Source organism: Bos taurus, chromosome 8, assembly GCF_002263795.3.
Source record: "Bos taurus isolate L1 Dominette 01449 registration number 42190680 breed Hereford chromosome 8, ARS-UCD2.0, whole genome shotgun sequence".
NCBI lineage: Eukaryota > Metazoa > Chordata > Mammalia > Artiodactyla > Bovidae > Bos > Bos taurus.
Genome location: NC_037335.1, coordinates 35,670,768 through 35,690,930, shown reverse-complemented (window position 1 = coordinate 35,690,930; position 20,163 = coordinate 35,670,768). Strand labels below are relative to the sequence as shown.

Genomic DNA, 20,163 nt, shown 5'->3' with positions numbered 1-20,163 from the left:
GAAAAATGATTGCCCTAAATATAATAAATATTCATTTACTGATGATCTCTCTCCAATCTAGAGAAACAGGCAGGAAGAGAGGAAGTGAAAAAAAACAAAAAAAACATCATTTCTCAACCTCAGACTTCCCAGTCTTGAAACAATTGACTTGGGGATGAGAGCAAATGGGTAGAAAGATGGCCCAGAATAATAATAAGCCAGCATTTGGATCTGTGGAATTAAGTCCATTCAGAAGAAGCATGGTGACTATGTACTTTCAAATCAAGTACAACTTAAACTGGATTATTGACTTGGCTACATCACAGGTACAACTATCCAGGGAAGCTTAATGAGCACCTGCCAGGCTGTGGTACTACCAGGGTGGTGGTGTCATGTTCTTAGAATAATACACACATTATCAACTTGAAAGACAAAGCAAGAGGCACTCATTTTGTGTTAACTTTCTGCTTTAATGAGAAACATAAAATGAATGGGTGTGTTTATAATTGATTCTTGTGAAATGGGAAAAGCTAAATGGGGCATTGAGAGGTTAATAACTTTCGCAGATCCATAACTTTGAGTTTGCTGCCAGATCAATTCCTTTTCCCTACAAAATCTGAAGGGAAAATTGGTGTGGGATGGAGTAACTCTGATTATAAAATTATATTCACATTAAAGTGTATTTATAATCATTATTGGTATTTCTTTTCAATATGAACACAATTATACTTGATTTCACAGAGAATTAGAAAGAAGAATCTTTATTCCTCAAGTAAAGGGAATGATCATGACAAAAACTGAAGAAAATGATTCCTGGGGTCCTGAATCATAAAGCTTTAAAATCAATGTTTAGACAAGCATGTTAAATGGAAATTTATAAGTAGAGAAACAACTGTGAATATATGGAAAGCATATATTAAAGTCAAATATGCTGATAGAAATTAGAATTCTGTGGAAGTATTTGCTATTAGAAAGGGGAGAGAGATTGCAAGTAAATGTGTCAATGAGGAGAAAATTAATCTTATCTAAGTGGTAACTAAATTCAAGATTATTAATGATTGATTATACATATATGAAAAAACCCTTAATAGGAGCAATGACGTAAGAGCCTCTTGGCATAGATCCTATAAGTAAAGTTCGTATAATAAATCTTCACAAAATATAAAAGTATATAAACTTTTCATGGCTGTCTCAATGATCTGTAGCAAAAATAGGGCTAGAGCTGGGAAAGCCATATATTTATTATTAAACAATATTATTATAGGCTACAACATTTAATAGATGCTAAGGATATTTTTCAGGGGGGGTGATAAAAACAAACAGCATGCATTTAGGGTAATCTATTAAGTAGTTAGTAACTTAGGTAACTAAGTTAGAACTGATAACGAAGAATTGATGCTTTTGAACTGTGGTGTTGGAGAAGACTCTTGAGAGTCCCTTGGACTGCAAGGAGATCCAACCAGTCCATTCTGAAGGAGATCAGCCCTGGGATTTCTTGGGAAGGAATGATGCTAAAGCTGAAACTCGAGTACTTTGGCCACCTCCTGTGAAGTGTTGACTCATTGGAAAAGACTGTGATGCTGGGAGGGATTGGGGGCAGGAGGAGAAGGGGACGACAGAGGATGAGATGGCTGGATGGCATCACCGACTCGATGAACTTGAGTTTGAGTGAACTCCGGGAGTTGGTAATGGACAGGGAGGCCTGGCGTGCTGCAATTCATGGGGTCGCAAAGAGTCAGACACGACTGAGCGACTGAACTGAACTGAACTGAACTTAGGTAACTCATACCATGTATGGAATTATAAATTTAGTGTATTAGCAACTTGAAACAATAAATGCATATTTTAGTGAATTTAACAATTTAGATGTTAAGAATAAAAATATATACTAAGCTCCTTGAGGGCAGGATTCAGATATAATTCATCCTGGAACCCAGCACCCAGGACAGAAAGCCAAGCACAAAATGGGTGATCCACAAATATTTTTTGAAAAAAAGAATGAATTAGAATATAGCCTTTAAAATAACTTCCTGCCCAAAGCAATAAATAGTTTGATAAGGATATACTACTCTTAAAGAAACATAGCAATGAAGTTATTAATAAGCTATTAGCAAATTTCAAGTGTTTGGAATTGAAAGCAAGTAAGTTCAGCACATTTTCCCTTTCCCCAAAGCCCTCTCCTCATTGAATGAATTAGCTTCACCCTTAGACTCAGACATAATTTTTTGTTCCTGAGAAAGCAGTTCCCCACCTATTTGGACTAGGTTAAGCAACCTTATCATGATCTCCAGTTCTTCCCATATTTAGGGACTATCTGAACTCTCTTGATTGTTTATTTACTTGGCTGTCCATCCTAGATAGATTATGTCTGTCTTATCCCCCTTTGTGCTCCCTAGGCACTAGTAAAGAGTTTCACATGGACAACTATTTCCAGATAGTCATCCCTGGGCTTACTTTCCTATATCCCACATCTGGTTTGTTGGCAAATCCAAGTAGCTCTTTCAAAGCAATGCTGATCCAAAATTCAACCACCCCACCAATTACCAAAAACCTAATTTGGTCCACCCCTTGCCTGCATTATTGCAACAGTTCCTGTCCTAGTATTCCTGCCACTGATCCTGGCTTGATTAGTTAGTTTTCAACCCAGAAGCCAAAAAAATCCTCTTTCAATATGACTAAATATGTCACTCTGCTATTCAGAACCTTTAGTGACAGAGTATCTCATGTAGAACAAAAGTCAATGTTCTCACTAGGAGCTACGAGGGTCTTCTTCTCCTATCACTTCAGCCATGCTGGGCTACAGCTGAGCTCTGCTGTAGCTCAGCTCATGTAAGCTTTCCCCCATGGCCTTTATACCTGCTGTTACCCTGTCTTCCACCAATATCTATATGAATACCTCTTCTACTTTCTTGAGAATTTTACTCAGAAATCATCCCTCAGTCCAAAATTTCTAAAATTTCAGTATTCTCTTAACTTGATACTTTAATGTTCCCTCCCCACTTTACTTTCCCTATCAGTGCTGATGACTATTTTCCCTATCAAGTCTGATATTTGGCAGGTGGAATAAACTTCCCTTCTGAGTGGCTACATGTCTATTTGACAACTAGGTACCCATTTGTGCTGGTTGTTAAATATTTTAAATCTCACTCCTGCTTGTCACTATGTAATATATTCTGTTTTTCTTTACCATCTGCCTCCCCTACTCTAATGTAAATTTTTTTGTTCAACTCTGTATCACCAGAATCTGGAGCACCTAGTCTACTGTAAGGTACTGTAGCGGTTTGCCCCAATTTTAGCCTATGCATGTTTTTACTTTTAAAGATACTATAAAACACTGTTTCATTTATTTTCCTTCATGTTGTCCCTGCAAAACATTGTAAATTTCGCCTTTAAGGGCAAGTTCCACTTTTTTTTTTTTTTTACCTTTGTATCTCAATCATCTAGGGCACTGACTGGTTAATAAATATTCAATGAATAGAAGAAGGAAGAAATGACTTTGTACATAATTACTCTAAGATAAATTATTACAACTATGCCTTTATTATGTCTACCTACTTTAATGAAGATAAAATTATGTATACAAACTTATATTGGTATAAATATAACCTTATAAAGTATATATTTATAATATAAAGATTCATCTGTCTCAAAGATTTTTAGGAGCACAATCCTTGTGATCAAGGAGAAAATATTATACAGATGTAATCTTCTTTTGATATTACTATAGTTTTAAATTATAGTAATATGAAAATTTCAAGTAAACTGTAGACAGCTGTTTCAAACCAAAAATATTACATAGGAAATTTCATAATTCCATTTTGCAACTACAGGTGATTTCTGATCTTTTAAAATATGATTTAAAAAATATGGTTTTGCACGGGAAAATCTGGGATTAGATTTAGAAGTCTTTTTTTCCCCTAAAGTTTGAAACCATTCCAAGATTTGTTAAAAAATGAGATTTTTATATAAAAAAAATCTTTAGGTCTATGCCATTCACCACCAAAACAATTAGCCCCTAAAATCTTTGTTAATAAATTATCTACGATCATACATGGCATATTTATCAAAATATTATCTTTTATACATATTTATACAAAAGATTATCTTAACAATTCTTAGAATCTTAGGACTCAAAAAATACTTACTGCCCATTTTAAGGAACATACCTCAACTTATATAACCCTGTGTTGATGTTTATGGTGCTGTTGATAGGAAATATGTTTAATTCTGTCAATATTGACTTAAACATGATAAAAACAACAATCCAATTTTAAAATAGGTATGGACACCTTATTTTTATAGCAAAGAAAGTGAAAGTGAAAGTCGCTCAGTCGTGTCTGACTCTTTTCAATCCCATAAACTATACAGTCCATGGAATTCTCCAGGCCAGAATAATGGAGTGGGTAGCCTTTCCCTTCTCCAGGGGATCTTCCCAACTCAGGGATTGAACCCAGGTCTCCTGCATTGTAGGTGGATTCTTTACCAGCTGAACCACAAGGGAAGCCCCCCCTGCTTTTTTTTATAGAGACCACCTGACCTGCCTCTTGAGAAATCTATATACAGGTCAGGAAGCAACAGTTAGAACTGGACATGGAACAACAGACTGGTTCCAAATAGGAAAAGGAGTATGTCAAGGCTGTATATTGTCACCCTGCTTGTTTAACTTGTATGCAGAGTACATCATGAGAAATGCTGGGCTGGAAGAAACATAAGCTGGAATCAAGATTGCCAGGAGAAATATCAATAACCTCAGATATGCAGATGACACCACCCTTATGGCAGAAAGTGAAGAGGAACTAAAAAGCCTCTTGATGAAAGTGAAAGAGGAGAGTGAAAAAGTTGGCTTAAAGCTCAGCATTCAGAAAACGAAGATCATGACATCTGGTCCCATCACTTCATGGGAAATAGATGGAGAAACAGTAGAAACAGTATCAGACTTCATTTTTGGGGGGCTCCAAAATCACTGCAGATGGTGACTGTAGCCATGAAATTAAAAGACACTTACTCCTTGGAAGAAAAGTTATGACCAACCTAGATAGCATATTCAAAAGCAGAGACATTACTTTGCCAACAAAGGTCTGTCTAGTCAAGTCTATGGTTTTTCCTGTGGTCATGTATGGATGTGAGAGTTGGACTGTGAAGAAAGCTGAGCACCGAAGAATTGATGCTTTTGAACTGTGGTGTTGGAGAAGACTCTTGAGAGTCCCTTGCACTGCAAGGAGATCCAACCAGTCCATTTTAAAGGAGATCAGCCCTGGGTGTTCTTTGGAAGGATTGATGCTAAAGCTGAAACTCCAGTACTTTGGCCACCTCATGCGAAGAGTTGACTCATTGGAAAAGACTCTGATGCTGGGAGGGATTGGGGGCAGGAGAAAAAGGGGACCATAGAGGATGAGATGGCTGGATGGCATCACTGACTCAGTGGATATGAGTTTGAGTGAAATCCGGGAGATGGTGATGGACAGGGAGGCCTGGTGTTCTGTGATTCATGGGGTCACAAAGAGTCAGACACGACTGAGCGACTGATCTAATCTGATCTGATCTGATGTTAAAAATAGTTTTAGGTTTTAGTTGTTTCATGAGGGCAACCAAAATCATGCAAAAGGCACAATTTATATCATGTATGAAACGAGATGCCAGTCCAGGTTCGATGCACGATACTGGATGCTTGGGGCCAGTGCACTGGGATGACCCAAAGGGATGGTATGGGGAGGGAGGAGGGAGGAGGGTTCAGGATGGGGAACACATGTATACCTGTGGTGGATTCATTTTGATATTTGGCAAAACTAATACAATTATGTAAAGTTTAAAAAAAAAAAAAAAAAACTAAAGGTACAATAGTCAGATCAAGAGGTAATAGTGTTCCCACAAGCTTATGGTAGCCTCCAGGTACCATATGTCACATATGTTTAATTCTGGGCATCAACATGAAACATGAAACATTTTATTGATACTGTGAGGAGGGGTCAGAGGATGAAATATATCTGAAACTCGTGTCATAAAAGGAATGGTTGAAGTAGGTATGGATATTTTGCATAGAAAACAGAAGGCTAAAGGAAGAAATAAAGGCGTGTATATTTTTGTATCAGTATGAAGATGACTCTTCTTACAATTAGAGCTACTCAGTAACGAAAATGAGGTAATCATAGACTGAATGACTATGTGTCATGGGGAAGTTTCCTATAGAGTAAGAGACTGAATTATGTGACCTTGTCTTTATGTCTCAACTTTTCTTTCCTCTTTTTTTTTTTCATCAAAGGATAATATTGTTTTCAATGTAGAGTAAAAGAAGAAAAAATATCTGAATTACAGATATTGTACCAAATATCTCTGTGATTTTGGGTAGCCCATTTTTCTTCTCCAGGTCTAAATTTATATACAAAGCATAGACTAGAGTCTTTAAGGTGTATTTCAGTTCCAATATTATCTAACCATACAAATGTACACATTAAATCTGACTCAGTCTACTCATGATGAAGACTTGTTAACAATTAGAGAGCTGGAGAGCATTGAGTCAACTCCCATAAACACTATTAGAATATATATATATAGTTCCTAAACTGTCTTGCTAGTAAATCCTAAAAAGTCTTTCTTTTTAATACTATGTATATAATATGGACGTGAGTCTCAGTGAACTCCAGGAGTTGGTGATGGACAGGGAGGCCTGGCATGCTGTGATTCGTGGGGTCGCAAAGAGTCGGACACGACTGAGCGACTGATCTGATCTAATATGAAAGTTTTGATTATTACCCCTGAATTAAAAAAAAATGTAATTCTCTCAGTAGAAATGCCCAGAAAACATCCTGCTGAGCTTTCTTCTTCTGGCCATACAGTATGCATACACAATTAACCTTCTTTTAATTTGATTAAATTGTTTTTTATCTGAGATTGTCAAGTTAACACTGTAATCAAAAATCTCTAATAGGGACCTGAATAGATCGCTGCTATGTATAATGTCAATTCAGTTTAGTTCAGTGGCTCAGTCATGTCTGACTTTTTGCTACCCCATGGACTGCAGTACACCAGGCTACCCTGTCCATCACCAACTCCTGCAGTTTGCTCAAACTCATGTCCATTGAGTCGGTGCTGACATTCAACCATCTCATCCTCTCGTGTCCTCTACTCCTCCCGCCTTCAATCTTTCGCATCATCAGGGTCTTTTCAAATGAGTCAGTTCTTCACATCAGGTGGCCAAAGTACTGGAGCTTCAGCTTTAGCATCAGTCCTTCCAATGAATGTTAAAAACTCATTTCCTTTAGGATTGACCAGTTTGATCTCCTTGCAGTCCAAGGGACTCAAGAGTCTTCTCCAACACCACAGTTCAAAAGCATAAATTCTTCGGCACTCAGCTTTCTTTATAGTCCAACTCTTACATCCATATATAACTACTGTAAAAAACATAGCTTTGACTAGATGGACCTTTGTGGGCAAACTAATGTCTCTGCTTTTTAATATGCTGTCTAGGTTGGTCACAACTTTTCTTCCAAGGAGCAAGCATCTTTTAATTTCATGACTGCAGTCACCATGTACAGTGATTTTGGAGCCCAAGAAAATAAAGTCTATCACTGTCTCCACTGTTTCCCCATCTATTTGCCATGAAGTGATGTGACCAGATGCCATGATCTTCATTTTCTGAATGTTGAGCTTTAAGCCAACTTTTTCACACTCTTCTTTCACTTTCATCCAGAGGCTCTTTAGCTCTTCTTCACATTCTGCCATAAGGGTGGTGTCATCTGCATATCTGAGGTTATAGATATTTTTCCTGGCAATCTTGATTCCAGCTTGGGCTTCATCCAGCCTAGCGTTTTCTCATGATGTACTCTGCATATGTTAAATAAGCAGGTGACACTATATAGCCTTAACATGTTCCTTTCCCTATTTGGAAGCAGGCTGTTGTTCCATGTCCAGTTCTAACTGTTGCTTCCTGACCTGAATACAGATTTCTCAAGAGGCAGGTCAGGTGATCTGGTTTTCCCATCTCTTTAAGAATTTCCCACAGTTTGTTGTGATCCATACAAAGGCTTTGGCATAAAGCAGAAATAGATGTTTTTCTGGAACTCTTTTGCTTTTTTGATGATCCAAAGGATGTTGGCAATTTAATCTCTGGTTCCTCTGCCTTTTTGAAATCCAGCTGGAACATCTGAAAGTTCACAGTTCACGTACTGTTGAAGCCTGGCTTGGAGAATTTTGAGCATTCCTTTGCTAGTGTGTGAGATAAGTGCAATTGTGCAGTAGTTTGAACATTCTTTGGCATTGCCTTTCTTTGGGACTGGAATGAAAACTGACCTTTTCCAGTCCTGTGGCCACTGCTGAGTTTTCCTAATTTGCTGGCATATTGAGTGCAGCACTTTCACAGCATCATTTTTTAAGATTTGAAATAGCTCAATCTGAATTCCATCATCTCCACTAGCTTTGTTTGTAGTGATGCTTTCTTTTTTTTAATATGATTATATTTCAATACACAACCAAAATACAAAACACCACAGTAAATTGACAGCAATAAATATGGTATTTCATTTGCACTACACTAAGACGTTGATATCCCAGGGAAAATGAAAGGAAAAAAAAAAAAAAACAGAGCAAAATGAAATAATGTAAGAGACCGGTAAGGATTAAGCATATATGAAGATGACCGACTGAACAGTAACAGAAGAAAAGGCAATTTCTTTGTAACATCATATTGCCAAAGAATAAAAATTTAGCGATGCTTTCTAAGGCCCACTTGACTTCACATTCCAGGATGTCTGGCTCTAGGTGAGTGATCATACCATCTTGATTATTTGGGTCATGAAGTTTTTTTTTTTTTTTTTTGGTATATTTCTTCTATGTATTCTTGCCACTTCTTCTTAATATTTTCTGCTTCTGTTAGGTCCATATCATTTCTGTCCTTTATTGAACCCATCTTTGTATGAAATGTTTTCTTGGTATCTCTAATTTTCTTGCAGAGATCTCTAGTCTTTCCCATTTTATTGTTTTCCTCTATTTCTTTGCATTGATCGCTGAAGAAGTCTTTCTTATCTCTCCTTGCTATTCTTTGGAACTCTGCATTCAAATTGGTATACCTCTCCTTTTCTCCTTTGCCTTTTGCTTCTCTTCCTTTCACAGCTATTTGTAAGGCCTCCTCAGACAACCATTTTGCCTTTTTGCATTTCTTTTTCTTGGGGATGGTGTGGATCCCTGCCTCCTGTACAATGTCAGGAAACTCTGTCCATAGTTCTTCAGACATTCTATCGGATTCAATCCCTTGAATCTATTTGTCACTTCCACTGTATAATTGTTACTTTTTCACTAAAAAAAAACTAATATCAGGGTCGCTAAATGGGCTGCTTTTGTTAACAGATTTGGTTTATTTCTCTAAAATAGTGCTAGTCAGAATTTTATAAACAACTCTTAACATCACCTAAAGAAATTATAGTATTTCTGACTTTCTTAACTGACAAGATTCCAAAATTGACTAAAATTCCAGATGGTTACTCTTATATGAAAATATTTATAGGTATTGGCATTGGTCCTTATAGTAAAATATGATGTGGCACAGCAAATATTCAAATATTATCATTAACAAGAAACTAAATCATGTTTGCCAAAATAAGCAAAACATTTGGCTATAGAATTCACAATAATATCATGTTCACCCCACAAATCTGTGAATTTTCAAATTATGACATTTTCACAGTTTCTTGCTAGCATTAGCTTGATCCAACTATGAAACGTTAAACTGACAATTACATGAAGAAGAAAACTAATATAACCAAATTGACTAAACTTGGTCAATGGCTTTAAGGCAAAGTGTTTTGAACCTTTAATTACAAGATAGTGTATTTATTATTGTGAGGAGCAGAAACATGAATAAAAAGACACAGACCCTCCTTTCAAAAAAATTTATAATCCAAACAGTTAAGCAGAGGGACTGGCAAGATAATGGAAGCCTCACACTTTTGCCATCTAGTAGGATGGTTTTGGTTTTCTCAACCCAGAGCAAAGAAGGACCATATTAAAATGCAGAGGCACTTGTCATCTCTGGAGTTCCACTGGATTTGAATTCTGATACGTGTACCACTTGTATGACTTTGGGTAGGATAGTTTCTTCAGTTCTTCGGTCCCTCATCCTTAAGTGGAAATAATTATAGTACTGACCTCAGAGGTTTAATGTGAAAAGTACATAAGATAGGTGTGCGGATTGCTTTGCACATAATATGCATAGCAACAAATAAAGGTTAAATATATTTAAGGAATAAGGATACATTAAATAAGAAAGCTGTCTTTTCTTTGGCAAGATTTAAGAAGTTAAGCACTTTGTAAAGTGTTAGATTTAGATGCCTACATTCAAGATGGATGATACAGAATTCATGGACTAGAAAGGGAAAGAAGAATTTCTAACTCAATGCTCTGAGGCAATACTATGAGTGAGCTGGTGATCTTGGATAAATGAACAAGAAGACAATTTGGGAAATATTGATCAACTATCATACCTTAAATAAGTGTACTGGGCTTCACCCAATTGTTTGGTTAAAATGTCTTAGATTTTTGTAGAAAACACAGAGAAAGCAGAACTACAAAGAACTAGATAAACTTGTTAGGTGGCAGAACAATTCCTAAAAAGATCTTGGAATATGTAAATATTAATCTGAAAACAACAAATATCAACAAACTTTTGGACTTGGCTTAGAGTGCTGTTTTGGGTAGAGTAGAAATACTATAAGATTTAAAAGTCAGAAAAGGGGTTTGTATTCTCAATCTAACTCTCATTAGCAATGAAAGATCTTTGCCTCCTTGACTACCCATATCTTCATCTGTAATTGGAGGATGTGTGGATAACATGTAAAGCCTTCCACCTTTTGCTTGGCACATCCTAAGGGTTCAATAAATCATATGATTAAGAACCACTGCTATTTTTACTTTCATTTCATATTTGTAATGAGGTAAAGATGGCTACAGTATTTTGTTTCCATTTTAACTCATCCTGGAAATACAAGTATACTAAAAAAGCATTTGATTGCTATTTTATAGAAGAGATAGTTATGATCTTTCTGACATGAGACACTGTATTCTATAATTCAGTATCTTGCCTATCTATAGAAGATGAGCTTCTAAAATGTGTTGCATATTTCTACTTTCAAACATGTCTATATGTGGGCAGATAAGTTCCTGATACTCCAAGATTCAGTGAAAACAATAATGACGACATCTATAGTTAACTTATACACACCCTAGTATAAGTCAGGTACTAATCTAAAGCACCGTTCACATATGAACTCATTTAATCTTCACAACAGCCTAAAGAAGTTGGTACAATTATTTCTGCACTTTGCAAATAAAACATCTCAAACACATATATCTGAATAATTTGCCTAAGATTCAGCAGCTAGTAAATAACAAAGAATCCAAGCAAGTACAGGTTTAGAATCTATGCAATTTGCCCCTGAGAATAGAATTGATTTGTTCTGAAGAAGCAATGTCAAAATGGAGGTATATTTGAAATATTTCAATTCACACTAGATCAGACAGCAACAACACTTAAAAAAACAAAAAGACAGAAACATTATTTCTATTATTAGTCCTATGGGAATAAGTCATTTGGATTCCCAAACAACTGGTTTTTAAATTAACTCCAGAACATAACGTACTCAGAAAATGCTGATTCTATATAATAGCTGAACTGTAAAGCAGAATCATTAGTATCATAAGTTATTATGAACAAAGGCATATAGGAGTTCAAAGGAAGAATAAAGCTTTGTTTTGATGGGGAATATCCAAGAAAGCTTTAGGGTGAAAGTGAGCTGAATCTTAATGTATAAAATAGAAACACTGAGGAGCCAAAGGGGAAACAGGAGAGAATGAAATTAAATTTTCTACAATCTCCATCTCATTTGTTTGTTTAAACCTCATCTTATTTGACTTTAATGGCATTTTGGTTTCTGAATGATATTTGTGTACCTTTTCTATATATACAGATACTTGCTTTTTTATTAGAGTCATAAACATTAATCCCCAAATAAGGTTAACAGGGAATATGGGAGGTGGGATCCTGTCTTTTATGCTGGGAATGCAATATTTTTAGCAGATAAGAGTATTTGAGTATGCTAGGGAACTTCTAAACTTTGTAACCTTCATTTAGAAAATTTGCATTTAGAAACATTAATTAAAAACAATTTGGCTTATTTTATAATTCATCACATATTTTTACTAGTAATAGTTTTAAGTGGTGAGCTGATGGATCAAATATCTTAGCAAGCATAGGAAATAATTATTTTAGAAAATTATCATTTTAAGATTAGAAGCTAATTGTGAAGCTTCAATAAAAAAGGTACTTGGTAGAGAATTTTATCAAAAAGTATTATTATGATAAATAACACATTAGAGAAAAGATATTGAAGATAACAAAGCTGTGTTAATAGCAAAGTTTTGTTGCAAAGCAGTAAAAATTGATAACCCTGTAATTGTTTAACAGAGATTAGACATTTAAATTTTTTTAATCTATTTGCTAATCTGTTTTCTCACTTTATTCTCTCATTAACAATAAATAGCTTATAGCTTCTAGAAGAACCAAAATAAAGTATGTAGGCGAGAGCACTGCTGAGGGCTAATAATTTCATAGCAGTAGCAGCTCAATTCAATCAACATTTAAATCTAGAGGCATCTGCTGCTCCAGATCAAAACATTAACCCATTGTTAGATTTCTCACATCCTATGATGAACACCATCCATGATTTAAAAATGAAAATTAAATCTCTCATTGAAAAATCTTTTCCTAGTTGTTCCATTGTTTTCAGCGTGTTATAATTTTATTTATTTATTTATTTTTTTTTTCTAATTTTATTTTATTTTTAAACTTTACATAATTGTATTAGTTTTGCCAAATATCAAAATTATATATTTAAAAAGAAGAAGTGGCCATCCTGAGTAAAAAACAATTCAATCTTATTATATTTTATAAGGGGAATATCAAGTCAATAATACAATGTTCAAATATTTCATCCCTCCATCCATCCATTCAAACCAATACTAGTTGAGTGCCAATTACATATCAGGCATTACAACTGGTTCTAAGACCTAATGAAAGGAAGGAGTTCAGACATGTTGTAGACTTACCTTGTGTTAGCCACTGTATGTGGTTTCAGACCCAGTCCCTGGCCTCAAGAAGTTCAAAACCTAATTAGAAAAATAGAAAAAAAAAACTTATTTTTAAAAATATTTCAAACCCTAAGTTATCTTAAACATATCATATTTTCACCATTATTTTTTTAGGGGGCAGGGCGGGGACAGAGAGGAAAAAAAAACCAAGATGGTTAATAAGAAGTTGGTATCAATTTTATGTCATAAAATTTTTAATTGAAAGAATGAAATACCAACTCAATATGAATATCTGTTTGTCCACATGCTGGAAAATAATGACTATTGAACATTCTTTGTAATTTTGAACAGGATTATCTTGTCTAACATAAAATGGTTACCTTAGCTACTTACAATATCTATTTTATCAAGTCTAACGAGTGTCATAGTTGCTTCCTGAAATTACATAATATATTTCAAATTTCCCATTCTCTGGTCTTTATGGTGGTTCAAGCCTCCAAGGTTCTTAAGGGAATCACTTAAACCATAGTAGCCAATATAAAGCACATCTTTGCCTTTCCTACTGATCTTGGGACTAACTCACATGGAAGAATTCTAAATCTTATCAGCATTACATTTATGGAAAATAGTCTCATTATTAATTTTTCAAAATTCATACACTGAACTGTGTAAAGAAGCACTTTGTTTTAATTTCCTGATGGAATTTAGAATAGCATACCCTAATGATTTCTGTTTGTTTTTAGAATAGTTTCCTTCTGTTTAGACCACCTTCTTCTAAACTCTTTTTCACATGTTCAATTCTTATTTCTTCTTCAATTCACAGAGAAGTCATCATCTCATGGAGAAAGCCTTCCTTAACATCCTGCTTCCTCCAAGTTACACTTTAATGTATTTTTTAGATAATGCAACAGCTCTGTGTATTTCCTTATCACATTATCTTGTATCGTAGAAATTGGCTAGTTGTTTAGAAAACTGTTTCAATTTCCTCCTGTTACAAAGTCAGGAGATATATATATATATGTATATATATATATATATATTTTTTTTTTTTTTTTCCCAGATAGATGTGAGATGTGACTGACTCCTCACAAGGGAATACAGCTAGATATAAACCATGCCACGTCAGTCCAGGCCTTAAAAACATCTTATACATGATCTTTTATTCTTTGTTCCTATCTGTAGCTGGAATCCCTGAGGACCTACGGAAGGAATGATTCCTAAGAAGGAAAGAACTTAGTCCTTTGTGCATGCGTGCTAAGTTGCTTCAGTTGTGTCTTATTCTTTGAGACCCAGTGGACTGTAGCCGCCAGGCTCCTCTGTTCATGGGATTCTCTAGACAAGAATATTGGAGTGGGTTGCCATGCCCTCCTCCAGGGGATCTTACCAACCCAGGGATTGAACCAACATCTCCTGCAGCCTTTGCATTGCAGGCAGATTCTTTAACACTGAGCCACTGTAGAAGCCCACCTAGTCCTTTAGTCACATCTTTTAGACTCACTCTTTACTTCTACTAATAAAATCTATTCATACTAGATTGTTACAAAGATGACTATCACCTGACCCTGACTAGAAACATCACTGGTTCTGGGATTTCATGTAAATGAGTACTAAATTTTAGCTATTTCTTTTAAGTTTATTTGATGTATAATATTATATAATTTACAGATGTACAATGCAGTGATTCACAATTTCAAAGGTTATATTCCATTCATAGTTATTTTGAATGTTAATATGGAATACTGGCATATTCTTTATGTTTTACAATATTGCCTTGCAGTTTATTTTATACATAATAGTTTGTATCTCTTAATACCCTACCCCTATAATGACCCTCCACTATGCCTTCTCCCCACTGGTAACCATTAATTTGTTCTCTATATCTGTGAGTCTATTTCTTTTTTGTTGTTGTTATCTTAATTAGTTTGCTGTAGCTTTTAGATTCCACAAGTAAAGTGATATCATGCAGTATCTTTCGCTGTCTTACTTATTTCACTCAGCATAATACCCCTGAAGTTCATCCATGTTGTTGCAAATGGGATAATTTCCTTTGTTTTTATGATTATAAAAGTAGTCTTTTGTGTGTGTATGTATGTATGTATGTGCGTGTGTGTGTATACATACATATATATATATATATATATATATATATATATATATATATATAGACCACATCTTAACAAATAATTTAAAAATTTTCATGGCAACACAAAAGACCCAAAATGGCCGAAACAAAATTGAGAAAGAAGGAATCATGCTTAATGACTTCAGACTACATTGCAAAGCTATAGTCATCAAAACAGTATGGTACTACACAAAAACAGATCAATAGAACAGAATAGAGAGCTCAGAAATAAACCAATGCACTATGGTCAATTATTCTATAACAAAGGAGGTAAAAATATACAATGGAGATAAGACAGTCTCTTCAATAAATGGTGTTGGGAAAACTGACAGCTGCATGTAAAAGAATAAAATTAGAAAATTCTCTAACACTATATTCAAAATAGATTAACAACATAAATATAAGGCCAGACACTATAAAACTTTTAGAGGAAAACATAGGCTGGACACTCTTTGACATAAATCATAACAATACTTTCTTTCTTTTTTTGATCTGTCTCCTAAAGCAAAATAAAAGCAAAAATAAACAAATGGGACCTACTTAAAAGCTTTCTGTATATCAAAGGAAGCCATAAAAAAAAAAAAAAAAAAAGCCAACCTACTGAATGGGAGAAAATATTTGCAAATGCTATGAATAATAAGTGCTTAATATCCATAATGTAGAAACAGTGGATACAATTAAACATCAAAAACAAACAAACAAAAGCACCCTGATTTTAAAAAAATGGGCAGAAGACTGGAATAGACATTTTTCTAGAGAGGACATGCAGATAGCCAACAGGTATATGAAAATATGCTCAACACTGATAATCATCAGGGAAATGCAAATTAAAACCACAATGAGATATCATTTCACATCTGTCAGAATGACTATCATCAAAAAGAATACAAGGGGACTTCCCTGGTGGTCCAGTGACTAAGACTCTGCCTTTCCACTGCAAGGGGTAAGGGCTTGATCCCTGACCAGGTAATCAAGATCCCACAAGCTGCACAGCCAAAAAAAAAAATTAAAAACTAGCAAATGTTGATAAGGATGTGGAAGGGAACTCTCAAACACTGTTGGTAGGAATGTACATTGATGCAGCCACTGTGAAAAACAGTATGAAGATTTCTCAAAAAATTAAAAATAGAAGTAATATGATCCAGCAATTGCAATAAGGGTATATATTCAAAAGAAACAAAAACACTAATTAAAAAAGATACATGCACCCCAGTGTTCACCACAGCGTTGTTTATAATTGCCAGCATATGGAAATGATGTAAGAGTTTGCCAATAGATGAATGGATAAATTTCAGTTCTTTGAGCCATTAAAATAGTGAGTAAATTAATACAGCACTTAGCCTACACAGACCGTGATTATTTAATCTACTTGGTCTCCCCCACTATAAACTAGAGTACTCTCATAGAAACAGGTTTTGTTCTGTTCTAGATTATAGCTGGAACACAGTGAATGGCACATGATGACCATTTCTCTCTATTTTTAAATAAGTTGAATAGTGTATGGTAAAATGTACCAGGAAGATTTCATAGGAAATATTGTCCTAAATACAGTTTTCAGTTTTTACATTGGGGAGGGGTGATGCAAGACTTCTTTGGGCACAATCTTCAAAACACCTTTTAGTAAAGATCTTAAAGGTAGAACTTGATTTTGCTTCAGAGTTCAAAGCAAGTGGTAACATTAAAAAAAAAAAAATTGCAAAACTGTTTTCCAGACTTCTATTTGCAGGTTTGGGTGGGATGGTGAGAGCATTTGTAAAATATTAGTCAGAAGTAACTGACTCAAAAGCTCCTTGCTGTAGTTGCAGTGATTTGAAATGTCCTTCAAACTGCCACTGGGGATTTAGCGCCAATGGAGAGAAAATGAAAGGTAATTTTCTTTCCTTTTCAAAACAATAACCAATCACAGAATCCAAGACCTTCTGCTCTTCTCATAGTACAATGAAATAGCTTTTGAAGTTCAGACAAAATAGAGACACCTGACAAGCAATATGAAGCCTCAGTCAGCAAGCACCCATATACTTACTGCCAACACATCTCTCTCTCCCCTTCATTCTATGGCCAGAAACACTTTATACACTGACTCCTTTTGGGAAACCACCTGTTTGAGGCCACTTGCAAAAGGGCTCTTCGTAAATCTCATCCATCTGTCTTTTTTTATCGTCCACATACTGGTTAAATTTAGTTCTGTTTGGCAGAACCTAGCTTACAGACACATAGTTCCTTTACTTTCAGCCCTATTTAAAAAAGGAAAATATAGAGAAGATGGTCAGATCTCCCTGCTTTTTTTCTGAAGAATTAAAAAAAGGAGTCTTTTCCTGCTTGACATGCAACTGCACTGCCTTTTAACCCGAGGTAAAAATCCTCAAGCCCTATTCCACAACTCATTTAGATTATTGCTGAATGACACGTTTAGGCTAGATTTTATGATAGCTTTTTTATAGTTCACTTGCATCAGTGTTAGTATATCATTTACATTGGCAAAGCACTTGTCTCTTTAGTGTCAGGTAAATGCACAACTGGATTTGCCAGTTGAAGCTGTTTCTCAGAGTTTTCATAGACATGAATGCAACTCTTCTGCTTCTCAGACTATTCCAAAGCTACCTTGTGTCTCTGAGTACAAATATCAATGTAATCACCTATTGATCTAGTAGAGGGAACAACAGAACGTATGTAACACCAGCCAGAAAGAGAAAACATTCAATTCTTTCTAAGTCATGCTTCATGGTTAGGTCAACTGAACTTCATACATGTGGCCAAAGTGAAAACTATTCTCAATTATCTTTTCTTTTTTGAAGGCTGAGGATAAAATAGATCACAAACTTTCCTAAGTGGTAGAAAATGGATTTTTGGCAGTTGATTTCACCAAGAAAGCATCACTTCAGCTCATGGAATATGCCTGCTGCAGGTGAGAAAATGAACACACAAGAAAGGAACTGGAATAATGGTGTAGGTTCTTTCATCTGTGTGTGTGTGTGTGCCAAGTCTTTTCAGTCATATCTCACTCTGTGCAACTCTATGGACCGTGGCCTGTCAGGCCCCTCTGTCCATGGGATTCTCCAGGTGAGAACCCTGGAGTTGGTTTCCATACCTTACTCCATGGGATCTTCCCAACCCAGGGATGGGACCCGGAATGTCTTAAGCTGCCTACGTTGGCAGGTCCTTTACCACTAGCATCACCACCTAGGAAACCCAGTTCTGACTAATTGTTGCAGCTAAGGAAGCTGTAAGAGCTAAAGTCGATAACTTTCAACAGCAGAACTGTCCATGGTGAAGTATAATCTTGGCTGATGCACTTTTGGTATTTACGGATGTATAATGGAAATTGTTCTAAGAACTTCTGAAGACTTCCCTTTACTTTGGGAAAACCCCCAAATTCCAAGTTCCATTAATAAGTTGTAGCTTTATTTTTATGTAATAGGCATATTTTAATTAAAATACTTCAAACTTTAAAAAGGCATTTTAACAGAAAATCTGGAATTCAAATATATGATCTAGTGTGATGTATTTTACAACTCTGTTTAAACTAGAAAAAAGTTTACTTCATATGAAAAATTTTCTACTGTTAACTCTATTCTAAAACACCTCCAAATCTTGATGATCAAAATAGCATGTCACTTTAAAACTGATTCTACATTAACCATTAACACAAGTAGATGTGACCCTTTAAATTAGTTAAAAATGACTTTTAATATCAACATTAAAGAGATTTCATCAGGAGAGGTTTCATTCATCGGGAGAGATTCACTTTTATTTGGAATTGTTTGCACATGTTTTTCTTTGGTGCCATTTTCATAGATTCACATGGTACTAGATAAGCAATGGTAGGTAAGCAAACATTCAGGAAAAAAAAAAAATTTGAAATATCTAAAAGTATCTGTGTTGAAAAGTATCAAATTTGTTTTTCATATGCATATCATAGAGCAGAAAAGCAGGTTAGATCAGGAAGAGAATATATTTTACAGTTTTGTCTTGTCAAACATGTCAGACCCCCTAAGTAACATATTTTTGTCCCTTCCTTCTTGCCCTCTCTCTCTGTTTTATTTTGTTCCTTTTCTACTATATATATGTAGTAGATTGAATGATTTAGAGCTTTGTTAACTGAACAATGAATCCTATCTTAAACCACATTGCAATTAACATAGAAACTGAGGAAAAATATTCTACAATAATGAAGGTTACTGTAGTATAAGAGTTTTATAACACATATGGCAGGATATACTAACTGGGATAGCAATTGGGCCTCTCATAACTAAAGGATGAGAGGCTTTTTGACCATGTGTTCGCATATATATATATATTTTTAAATAAGCAAGAGTTTTTTGGAAGCCCAAGTACTTTTTAAAGCATTCAAAGTACAGTGCACTTATAGAAAAGTGCATAAGGAATGAATCACACAAAAACAGACACCAGTGTAACCACATCCCAGGTCAAAATATAGAATATTTCCACTGCGACAGAAACCTCATGCTACCCCACAAGTCCATTTCTCCTCTTCATCAAAGGTAAACAAAAGCATTATCTTGAATTTTAACCCTATAGTTCAGAGCTGCCTTGAACCTTATATAAATATAATCACATATTACTTATTGCATTGTGTCTGGCTATTTTTTTTTTTTTTTTTTGAGGCCATTGAGCCCAGCACTGCACCTCCTGTAGTGCAAGTGGAGAGTCATAACCACTGGATTCCCAGGAAAGTCTCCCACACTTTTTATACCCTTTGTATTGTTGATGAACATTGGGTCATTTCTAGTTTAGAGCAATTACAATTAATGCTGCAATAAACATCGTTGTAAGTATTCCTTGGTACACGTGTTGTACATAATGAGTGGAATTGCTGGATCATCTGGTACGCATATGTTCAACTTTAGTAGATAATGCCAAACTGTTTTCCAAAGTGGTTGTAGCAATTAAATTCCCCTGAAATATATGTGTTCTTTGCCAGTACATGGTAGGGGTACTTGCTTTAAATGTCTAGATTAGATCAGTGA

General features: G+C 35.2%; 1 protein-coding gene across 20 annotated transcripts in view; it reads right to left on the bottom strand.

Moving 5' to 3' along the window:
- The window catches only part of PTPRD (protein tyrosine phosphatase receptor type D), a 2,536,342-nt gene that overhangs the window by 912,816 nt on the left and 1,603,363 nt on the right, over positions 1-20,163 (bottom strand). For all 20 annotated transcript variants that reach the window (XM_059889411.1, XM_059889419.1, XM_059889414.1 and 17 more), the window contains exon 9: positions 13,072-13,131. The gene's annotated coding sequence lies outside the window, so the exon portion shown is untranslated. The remainder of the gene's footprint in view (positions 1-13,071; positions 13,132-20,163) is intronic.